This window comes from Melitaea cinxia, chromosome 27 (assembly GCF_905220565.1).
Source record: "Melitaea cinxia chromosome 27, ilMelCinx1.1, whole genome shotgun sequence".
In the NCBI taxonomy this organism is placed as follows: domain Eukaryota; kingdom Metazoa; phylum Arthropoda; class Insecta; order Lepidoptera; family Nymphalidae; genus Melitaea; species Melitaea cinxia.
Genome location: NC_059420.1, coordinates 7,452,850 through 7,461,255, shown reverse-complemented (window position 1 = coordinate 7,461,255; position 8,406 = coordinate 7,452,850). Strand labels below are relative to the sequence as shown.

The 8,406-nt window shown below is 34.1% G+C and overlaps 1 non-coding gene across 1 annotated transcript; it reads right to left on the bottom strand.

Annotated features, from left to right (window-relative positions):
• Window positions 1-607: 607 nt before the first annotated feature.
• Window positions 608-681, bottom strand: Trnat-agu. The gene has a single exon. It is a non-coding gene; the product is annotated as a tRNA-Thr (tRNA).
• Between the last annotated feature and the right edge of the window lie 7,725 nt (window positions 682-8,406).

Sequence of the window (8,406 nt, the reverse complement as noted above, 5' to 3'; positions counted from 1 at the left end):
AAAGTAAATACTCGTATACTATATAGGTTGTAGCTTTAAATTAAATAACTGTATTTGCTCGCAAATGAAAAAACCGACTTCAATTACATCGACAAGTAATACAACGTAGGCAAACGATAAAATAGTCAAGTAAATATGCGTTATCAAAGATTACTCAAAAAGTTGTTATCAGATAAATATCAGCTTTCGATTACATTAAAAATCATCAAAATCGATAAACACAGTAAAAAGTTATGCGGTTTAATACAACGTAGATCGGCGAAAAAATAGTCAAGTAAATACGCGTTATTACATATAACTATAAAAGTACTTTTTATATCTCAATTAAATTTAAATAGGACCACATGACACGCAACATCTTTCAATTAAAACAAAATAATCCGAAAAAGTTTTTTCATTATAGTGAGTGAAATTCGCGTAAACATTAGAAAACAATATTAAAAATTTAAAATAAAAAATGAAACTATATTTGGTAAATAAAATTATTTGTGTGTTAAAAAAAAATATTTTTTTGAGTTATTAAAACTAAATAAAATTATTTGTGTATAAAAAAAAAAATTGCGTTATAAACGTAATCGAAAAACTGCAAAAATGATGTGCTTATTGTAGGCCCCGGCGAGATTCGAACTCGCGATCTCCTGTTTACTAGACAGGCGCTTTAACCAACTAAGCCACGGCGCCGACGACTGACGACTCGAAATTTTGCTACAGATTTGTACTGATATGAGAATATTGAATATGTCAGACTAGCGACCTCTATCCATCCATAATTTTTTACACGATAAGTCATCACCAACATATTATATAATCATAAATTCTCCGAAACACGCCGCATCTTATGGTATAAGTATTATTCAAATCGGTTTAGTAGTTTTTGCAGTATAATGGAAAAAAACCGGCTCACCATTTATTGGTATAAAAGAATTTGGTTTTATAATTCTAGCATCAAATATAAAAAAAAAAAAAAAAAAAATTATTTTACAATATTATTATAGTATTATTATTAAATTTCACAATAATGATCACAGATATAAACAGAATATATATGATTAAATATATAAATAAAACAATATGAACAATAAAGCTGAAAGCACTTACTTCAAGCGATATCTCGTTGTCTCTGTCGGCACTCAAGCAGTTCCAAATTCTGTTACATGTTCCCTTCCCTTCTGGAGTGATACACTTGTCTCCTTAAGATGAAAATTATAAATGAATAAATGTATTGAATATACAAACTAAAAAATACATTAATAAGATCGAAAAAATAAACAAGTTTTTTTTGAAACATCTGGATCGCAGGAGTAAAATTGAATGTACGCCGACTGGAAAGAGATCAGTGCTTTTTATATAAAATTAATAATAATTATATTGATTCTCCCTTTCTATTACGTAACATTGATATAAAATGTCCACGTATAGCTCGATCAAAGGAGTCGTACCATATACCCAAAACCAAAACCAAGTATGGTGGCAACACATTCATTCCACGTGCAACTTCATCATATAATATACATTTTAAAACAATTGACCAGTTCTGGTGCTCACTTAATTCTTATAAGAGTAGGGTTAGAGAATTGGCTTGCAACAAATCTTGGTGATGTCTGGCCTTTAATTTTTTTTTTTTTTTTTTAAGTTTTAATTTTTTGTATAGTTGTTTCGTAATGTTTCTTCCTTTGCCTGTAGTTGTAGCCTGAATTTAATTTTCAAATGCTAATGTTGATTTTTAATTGATTTAACAAATGTATTCTTGTTTTTAGTTTTGGCGAAAGCTGATTGTGTTCAACTTATTTGTGGACACAGTTTAGATTTATGTTTTATGTTTGTAAATTTAATTGTATGTGTTCATTTTTAGCTGTTTGTGTTCCTTAACAATAAAAAAAAACAGGGTCCTCTGTTCCTAAGGTAAGTTAATGCATATGTTCCAGGTACCAAGAGCTATAAAGCTACATTTTTTTCAATAAATATACATAGATATAACAACATACATATATTAATTAATATAAATGTTAGTTATTATTATACATAGGATTAAGCCCATAACCCCCGAAGCAGTAAGTGGCTGCAGTAAGGCGCTGTGCCAACGAATAAGTGAAATATGTACTTACAAAATAAGCTCGATAATTTTTTTTTTAAATATAAAACAAGGTCGGCAAATAACCTACAGCTCACCTGATGGTACGCGATTATCATAGCCTATAGACGTCTGCAACACCAGAAACATTGCAAGTGCGTTGCCGACCCTACCCCTAATCCACCAGGAGCTCTGGTCACCTTACTCACTAACAGGAACATAATACTGCTTAAAAGCAGTATTATTTAGCTGTGGTCTCCTGTAAGGTCGAGGTACTTCCCCAGTCGGGCTGCTCCAGATTTGAGCAGGATATTTCCTGCTCTGATTTACCTTAGTTACGGTATCGTTTCGTGTTACCCTATATTGCATCCCTAGCTGTAGAAAATGTTGTATTTGATGTTTTATCACTTATTATTCGACTGTATTGCATTGGCTATATTTTGTGACTTACTTCGTATTTTGTAAAATTTCTACTAGTAAACTCGTCATAAAAGGAGGGGGGTTACTAAATTCGAACGTATATATATATATATACTACTGTGTGGCTACGGTAGTAAAGAATATAGCCACCCCCTTTCTTCCCGTGGGTGTCGTAAGAGGCGACTAAGGGATAACACAGTTTCACTACCACCTTGGAACTTGAAAAGCCGACCGATGGCGGGATAACCATCAAACTGCTGGTTTTGAAATACACAGGCCGAAGACGGGCAGCAGCGTCTTCGGTGCGACAAAGCCAGCCCTGCGGTCACCAACTCGCCTGCCCAGCGTGGTGACTATGGGCAAAACACATGAGTTTACGCCATTTTGTCACGAACCCCCAGAGAAATCGAGGGAAACCCTCGAATATCGTAGTGACGACTAGTGCGTTTGCTAATTTTGTTTGTCTACTTACGTTGTATTACTTTTCGATGTAATTGAAGTCGGTTTTTTTCGTTTGCGAGCAAACACAATTATTATTTGTATTATTATTTAAATAAAATTTCCATTCACTTTATTCCATAAAATATTAATATATATGTTAGGTAGAGGGAAACCCACCCCACATGAGAATGAGATGTATGCAAGAAAGACAAAGTATGAGGAATGAAAGTGCGAGAGGCATGAAAGCGAGAACTGGTATGGAAGACTTAAGTAGCTAAAGTGTGACATGTCGTTATAGTTGACGTCGCATTGGCGATGGTGCGATGATCATAGGATTGGATGTTGCGCTGACGATGACGGTTCGATTCTTGCTCATGGCAAACATTTGCATAGTCATATACCATATCCCGCCATCGGTCGGCTTTTTAACTTCCAAGGTGGTAGTGGAACTGTGTTATCCCGTGGTCGCCTCTTACGATCGCGTTGGCGCAACGGATTGTACCTGTTGCGTCGGCAATTGCGGGTTTGATCCCCGCACATAACAAACATTTGTATTGGCTATACAGGTGTTTGCCGTGGTCTGGGTGTTTGTGCAGTCCTTGTGGGTCTCCCCACCGTGCCTCAGAGAGCACGTTAAGCCGTCGGTCCTGATTGTTATCATGTACACCTGATAGCGATCGTTACTCATAGTAGGGAATATATCCGCCAACCCGCATTGGAGCAGCGTGGTGGATTAAGCTCTGATCCTTCTCCTACATGGGAAAAGAGGCCCAGTAATGGAATATTACAGGCTGAAGCGAAGCGAGCGAGCCACGGGAAGAGAGGAGGTGGCTATGTTCTTTACTGCCGTAGCCACGCAGCTTGAGAAAAGGCGCAGCAGAAAATATCTTGCTTAAAATGTGCAACAATTCGACCGGTAAATTACCCCAACTTCGATACACAACAGCCAAATAATACTGCTCCCAAGAAGTGTTGTATTCTATGTGTAGACCGTTATCAAGGAGATTCCGATGCTTCTAGTCAATAGGCTTCCATGGGTTACGATCACCGTGTGACCAGACACTGCTGTTCAAAAGCCTTACCTGGGTAACTTTATATTCTCTCTGAGGCAGGGTCAGTTATAAGGATATACATACAGACCAGACATAATATCATACGTGAAAAATGTATGAGTCCAAATAGCATACCTTCCTCCAAGCCGCTGACCGCCAAGAATAGAAAACAAATGACAAAGCAATACGCTTCCATCTTGATTTTCCTGTGCTTCATACTGCTACAGATTAGCCTGAAACATAACAAAAAACATTTGTAACTACTAAAAACAACACGGCAATAGCCACTTTATCCTTTATTTTAAATATATATTAGTACATATATAATATTTATATATAAATATGTATGATTCATTCGTGTCATTTATTTCCAACAATTTTTTTTTTGGCTGTCGCTTATTCACAATTTCATTAATTTGTTTACAGTCTTAAACTTTTAACAACGAACTTTATGTTGAATGTTTGTCTGTATGTTCATTATAGAATCGTAAACTATGCATTTGATCATGTCATGATCTTCAGCATAGTGTTATGCTTAGGTTTCTGAGTTGGTACGAGAAAAAAAACAAAAGGCGTAGCAAAGCGCGCAGGGTACAGCTAGTATTTTTGTAACACAAAAAAAAACTGACACTTCTCCATTTCGAGAATGTTATAATATCAAAAAAATCAAAATAGCTTAATTCAAATAGGCTTCAAAAGCACCTACGAATCATCATTTTACAAATAAAAATTATAAGTTTCGTTAAAAGTCGATGTTACCTCCGATTCGGAATGTAGATTCTGCAAAGAACCGACTGTAAACAAGAATTTAATTAGATAACTACAAAGGAATTAGCTATAGATAAATCACAATTTAATATTTATTTATTTATTTATTTATATACAAGGGATGGTACACAGCACAGAAAAAATTATAAAACAAACAAGGATTAAATATAATTAAAAAGGCCAATAACGACCATCCATCGGTTTAAAATTTAAATTAACAAACGTGAAAAACAAAAAAAAAAAAAGGAAACACAAAACCATTAACACGGTGAAAAAAAAAGAAAAAAGAAAAAAAAAAAAAAACTTATTTCTATATTTAACCTATAAGTACCCATGGGAAGTATAAATTAAAAACAATTTACTCTATTGGAAGGAAATATAATATTGATAATAATAATAGTTAAGATTATGTAAATATTTATGAAATATATGTAAATTATATATATTTTAGTTGTTGTTTTGATTATTTTTTTTAAAGAACTGTTGTTTTATTTTATTTTGAAAAATATTTTTTGAACCTTTGAAAATATCTACGTCTTGAAATTTCAAATTGTATGAGTTAGGTAATCTTGTAAGTATAGAATTCTGTACATAGTTGGTGGAGCACTTCGGGACATAAAATAAGGCAGTGTGTCTTGTGCGTCGTGAAGGGTTGTTTAGTATAATGCGTTCAGCAAGCTCCGGGCAGTTGATGCGGCCACGAAATATATCATACAATAGCCCCATGTCTAATACCTCCCTGCGTTCCGTTAACGTCAGAAGGTTATAAGCTCGGCAGATATCTACGTATTCATCACTTATATCGGCTTTTTTACACTTAAATTTAAGGTGATGAACAAATTTCTTTTGTACACTTTCAATGCGTTTTATATAAACATCATACCTTGGAGACCATATAGGAGCAGCGTATTCTAAGATGCTTCTAACGTATGCATAATAAACTATTTTGAAGCTAAGAGGATCTTTAAAGGGACTACAGGTTCGTATGACAAAACCAAGATTTCTTAGTGCTTTGGATCTAATTAAATCAATATGAGAAGACATAATTGTGTTTGCTCGCAAACGAAAAAAAAACCGACTTCAATTACATCGAAGAGTAATACAACGTAGATCGACGAAAAAATAGTAATACTTTGTTCGTATTCCATATAACGCGACATTATAAAATTGTAGAATTATATAATGTTCTACTGTTATTTCTAACATTTTGTTAGCGATTGTAGGCAGAAATTTCATAAAAGGCCCGTCGACGATTCGCGCAAAGCGCTGACATCGCTTATTACGGCGGGTTTTTTAGTTGAAGCGGATTTATATTGAATTACGGTTTATGTCTTTTTTATTAAAAATATGTAATGTTCATGTTTTCACACAGCTCCGATGCACGACTGGAGTTTACCCCTTCAGATCAACTGTCTAAATAGGCACAAAAAGGCTTACTAGTCTAAGAAATATATTATTACTATATCAAATTGTAAATAAATGAATCCAATAACGCCATCTATCGGAACCTAATTGCGTTATTAGAAAACGTGTGAACGCCATCTCTAACAAGGTCATTCGTTCAGTAGATTTTACTGTTCAATTTTTTCATTCCGGGGCCTTAAATGAAAATCGATTCTTAAGGAGAAAACTCCAAAAACAGTCAAGTAAATACGCCATATCAGATATAGCTCAAAAAGTTCGAGTCAAATCTCAATTATATTTAAATGGGACCACATGACAAGCACCACCTATCGATTAAAAAAAGAATCATCGATATCGGTCCACCCAGTAAAATAGTAATGAGGTTAATATAACGTTGGTCGACGTAAAATAGCCAAGTAAATACCCAGTATTAGCGATAACTCAAAAATTAAAAGCTCAAATATATTTATAACGAATAAACTGCTACTCTCTACTCTAGTGGAATATTGTAATTTGATCGATAGTGAACGAAGTAATTTCATAACATTTTGATAGATGGCGTTGTGGCAAAGTATTGAACATGACCACAGTCGTCTTAACATCGTCATGTAAATACGTGTCATCAAAGATTACTCAAAAATTGCTCATTATATCTCAATCATATTTAAAACGGACGACATGACAAGTATTAGCTTTTGATTTATACAAAAAAGATCAAAATCAGTGCACCCAGTAAAAAGATATAACGTATAATACAACGTAGGGTGACGAAAAAACCGTCAAGTAAATACGCAATATTAGATATAACTCACAAATTACGAATCAAATCTCAATTAAATTTGAATGGGACCACGTGACAAATAGTAGCTTTTAATTTATATAAGAAACGTCAAAATCGGTGCACCCAGTAAAAAGTTATGAGGTATAATACAACGTAAGGTGACGAAAATAATGTCAAGTAAATACGCGTTATCAAAGATTAATCAAAAAGTAGTTATCAGATCTCGATAAAATTTATATGTGACCACATGATAAACATCAGCTTTCGATTAAAGTAAAAATTATCAAAATCGATACACCCAGTAAAAAGTTATTGCGGATTTTCAAGAGTTTCTCTCGATTTCTCTGGGATCCTATCATCAGATCCTGGTTTCCTTATCATGGTACTAAACTAGGGATATCCCCTTTCCAACAAAAAAAGAATTATCAAAATCGGTACACCCAGTAGAAAGTTATGTGGTATAATACAACGTAGGTCGACGAAAAAAGCGTCAAGTAAAAACGCATTATTAGATATAATTCGAAAAGTAGTTGTTAGATCTCAAATAAATTTAAATGGGACCAATCGGCACACACCACCTTTCGATTAAAACAAAATTTGTCGAAATCGGTCTACCTGGTCAAAAGTTCTGATGTAACATACATAAAAAAAAAAAAAAAAAAAAAAAAAAAAAAAAATACAGTCGAATTGAGAACCTCCTCCTTTTTTGGAAGTCGGTTAATTAACATTTTGCTATCAAAATATACACCTAAATCACGGACTAAATTTGTTCTGCCAATTTCAACACCATTAAAATTATATTTAAAAAGAATGGGGTTATTTTTACGAGTAAAACTAATACATTGACATTTCTGAATACTAACATTTATATTGTTCTTTGTATAGTAATCAAATAGGTTGTTAAGATCATGTTGTAACCGCTTACAATCATCAACCGTACGTACGCTCATGTATACTTTTTTGTCGTCAGCATAGAGTAAGTGTTTTGAGTTTACAAGAACCGTACTTATGTCATAAATATATGCGCTATAGAAAAGAGGGCCGAGATGAGATCCCTGGGGTATTCCAGAGGGTACATGGATGTAGTCGGACCTATAACCTCCAAGAACAACAGTCTGCGTACGGTTTGTGAGATATGATCGCACCCAACGTAACAAATCACCATGAATTCCGAGACCGTGTAGCTTTTCAAGAAGGATGTCATGGTCTACACGGTCGAAAGCTTTCTCAAAATCCGTATAGACCACGTCAACCTGTCCACCCTTCTCCATTGCCTTTAAAACAAAATCAGAAAATATAGCTAAATTAGATAAGGTTGACCTACCGCGTATGAATCCGTGTTGTGTATGTGGGATGCCCTTAGCAATAATTAAGTAGATATCTTCATACACTACTTTTTCAAACAACTTAGCGATAGTATTGAGAATGGATATTGGACGATAGTTAGAAATTAATGATTTTGAACCTTT